Genomic DNA, 3,374 nt, shown 5'->3' on the forward strand with positions numbered 1-3,374 from the left:
TGTAAGGTTTTGCAAAAGGCATCAAAATTTGAAGCATTGGTGAGTCATGTCTTCTGACCAATCGTTGCATAAGCGCTAACTATATGTCTAATTATTTACCAAGACACAAAATAATCCAAAAATGATCAAGCCGTTGTCATAGTATTGATTTTCTAGTTCTAGTTTCTGCAATACTCATCAAATGTAATATCATGATAAAGTGTCTGAGGTAATTTAATTGTTTATACCGATTTTTATAAGACACACTGTCATAGACCTCCAAATGTTTTGTTTGGTAAAGAGGCAATGTACAAGTAGATCATATCCTTACTCATTTCGTACATTTTGTTGTGTAGCTTGAACAAAATATACATAGCTGACGAATACGGTAAACATACAGTCACGGTTCAGTCGCACAGAGCAAAACCGCTACACTGGCATAGCCTGGGCGCCGCGCGCCACGTGCGCTCCGCCGGCCCTTGGAGGCCGCCCCATCAATGTCGATAATACGTACGTTTGATTTGTCAAAAGTTAGTCGCGTATATGGATAGCCAACACAAATTAATTCTATGGAACACCACGCGCAGCGTATGAATGTCGACGATTTTCATAATTCGTAGATCTACTAGAGTCTACATTTATTTTATTTTTTGTATTTATAGCCTAATTATTTTTTTAGGTATACGTGCGTATACCCAAAAATGTCCTTTTTTTAAGTATACGGCGTATACATAAGTATATTCTCCATTACATCACTGGGTTAAAGGCTATCTTAGCATAGATTTCTGTAATTAATTGTTATTATTAGACCTGTGTTTATAATTAGGAGAGCGCTCTAGCCTCCTGTAGTGTGCAAAATGGCTACTTCATCCGCTCCCGCCCGCGAAATTTTTTTTCCCACGAGAGTTCCGGACCCACCACAGATAGTGTTTTGTAATATATGGTGCGTATATAAGACGGACCTGGTTGTATTATAGTTAGTGTTAGGGTTAGGGTTAGATTTAGGGTTAGGGTTAGGTTGTATAAATTTTGCATTGTTGCTTCGAGGTAGTCGAGTGAATGGAGTGCGCTGATTGGCTGGGGTCCGGAACTCTCGTGGGAAAAAAAATTTCGCCTCCCGCCCATCCCCTTGCCTCCATTGTCTTTCGCTCAGCCTCCTTCTTTTTCTCCCGCCCCAGCTATCCTCCCTGCTGCCTTTTCACAGTCTTCCAACACTCACTCTCTCTCTCAGCAAGCTATATTATGCAGTTGTCTTCAGTCCGTATTGTACGCGTGAAACGGTGCTCGCGCATGCGCAATATCTCTCTAGAATATTAATATTTTGCGAAAATTATGCATTTAGAACAGAGAGGAGTTATTCTAGCATAAATTTTTATGATAAAATTCCATCAGTACATCTCACTTAAGAAACAGGAGGATGATCCTGCATTTAAGGTCCCCACTACATAGGCCCTATCCCAGACAGTACATAATCTGGCTACGTTAGTGTGTTAGCGCATGCGCAATATCTCACTAAAAGAGTTATAATTTGTGATTATTATAAATTTAATATGGTTATGGTATCTCAGCATAGATTTTTGTAATTAATTTTTATCAGTAGACCTGTGTTTATAATTAGGAGAGCGCCCTAGCCTGTAGGGTGCAAAATCCCTACTTCATCCGCTCCCGCCCACCCCCTTGCCTCCATTGTCTCTCACTCAGCCTCCTTCTTTTTCTCAAGCCCCAGCTATCTTCCCTGCTGTCTTTCCCCAGTCTTCCAACACTCATTCCCTCTTTCAGCAAGCTATATATTATGGAGTTGTCTTCAGTCCGTATAATATTGTACGCCTGAAACGGTGCTCGCGCATGCGCAATATCTCTCGAAAATATTAATATTTTGCGAAAATTATGCATTTAAAATAGAGAGGAGGTATTCTAGCGTAGATTTCTATAGTAAAATTCCATCAGTAGATCTCACTTAAGAATCAGGACGATGATCCTGCATGTAAGGTCCCCGCTGCATATCCCAGCCAGTACATAATCTGGCAACGTTGGTGTGTTAGCGCATGCGGAATATCTCAATAGAAAAGTTATATTTTGTGATTATTATGAATTTAATATGGTTAGGGGGTATCTCAGCAAAGATTTCTTTAATTAATTGTTATCAGTAGACCTGTGTTTGAAATTAGGAGAACGCCCTAGCCTGTAGGGTGCAAAATCCTTACTTCATCCGCTCCCGCCCATCCTCTTGCCTTCATTGTTTTTCGCTCAGCCTCCTTCTTTTTCTCCCGCCCCAGCTATCTTTCCTGCTGCCTTTCCCCAGTCTTCGAACACTCACTCCTTATCTCAGCAAGCTATATTATGCAGTTGTCTTCAGTTCGTATTGCACGCATGAAACGGTGCTCGCGCATGCGCAATATCTCTCGAGAATATTAATATTTTGCGAAAATTATACATTTAAAATAGAGAGGAGGTATTCTAGCATAAATTTCTATAATAAAATTTTATCAGTAGATCTCACTTAAGAATCAGGACGATGATCCTGCATGTAAGGTCCCCGCAGCATATCTCAGCCAGTACATAATCTGGCTACGTTAGTGTGTTAGCGCATGCGCAATATCTCACTAAAAGAGTTATATTTTGTGATGATTATGAATTTAATATGGTTAGGGGGTATCTCAGCATAGATTTCTGTAATTAATTGGTATCAGTAGACCAGTGTTCATAATTAGGCGAGCGCCCTAGCCTGTAGGGTGAAAAATCCCTACTTTATATGCTCCCGCCCACCCCATTGCCTCCATTGTCCTTCACTCAGCCTTCATCCTTATCTCTCGCTCCAGCTATCTTCCCTGCTGCTTTTCCCCAGTCTTCCAACACTCACTCCCTCTCTCAGCAAGCTATATTATGCAGTTGGCTTCAGTCCGTATTGTACGCTTGAAACGGTGCTCGCGCATGCGCAATATCTCTCGAGAATATTAAATATTTTGCGAAAATTATGCATTTAAAATAAAGAGGAGGTATTCTAGCATAGATTTCTATAATAAAATTTCATCGATACATCTCACTTAAGAAACAGGACGATGATCCTGTATGTAAGGTGCCCACTGCATATCCCGGCCAGTACATAATCTGGCAACGTTAGTGTGTTAGCGCATGCGCAATATCTCACTAGAAAAGTTATATTTTGTGATGATTACAAATTTTACCATATTTTGCTATTGTCGGATAGCCCGTCCATGGTTTGAATTCATAATTTCGCCTCATGCTCTATATTTTCAGCGCCAGCGGGCATGCGCAATCCGACCAATTTCCTTGTGAAACTGATTGCCGAAATGCACAACCCAAGTTTTCTGGATACCCTCTAGATGTATATGCTACTTCCTCTTATATGCACCAAATTTTCGAATACATTAAAA

This window comes from Priapulus caudatus, unplaced genomic scaffold (assembly GCF_000485595.1).
Source record: "Priapulus caudatus unplaced genomic scaffold, Priapulus_caudatus-5.0.1 Scaffold356, whole genome shotgun sequence".
In the NCBI taxonomy this organism is placed as follows: domain Eukaryota; kingdom Metazoa; phylum Priapulida; class Priapulimorpha; order Priapulimorphida; family Priapulidae; genus Priapulus; species Priapulus caudatus.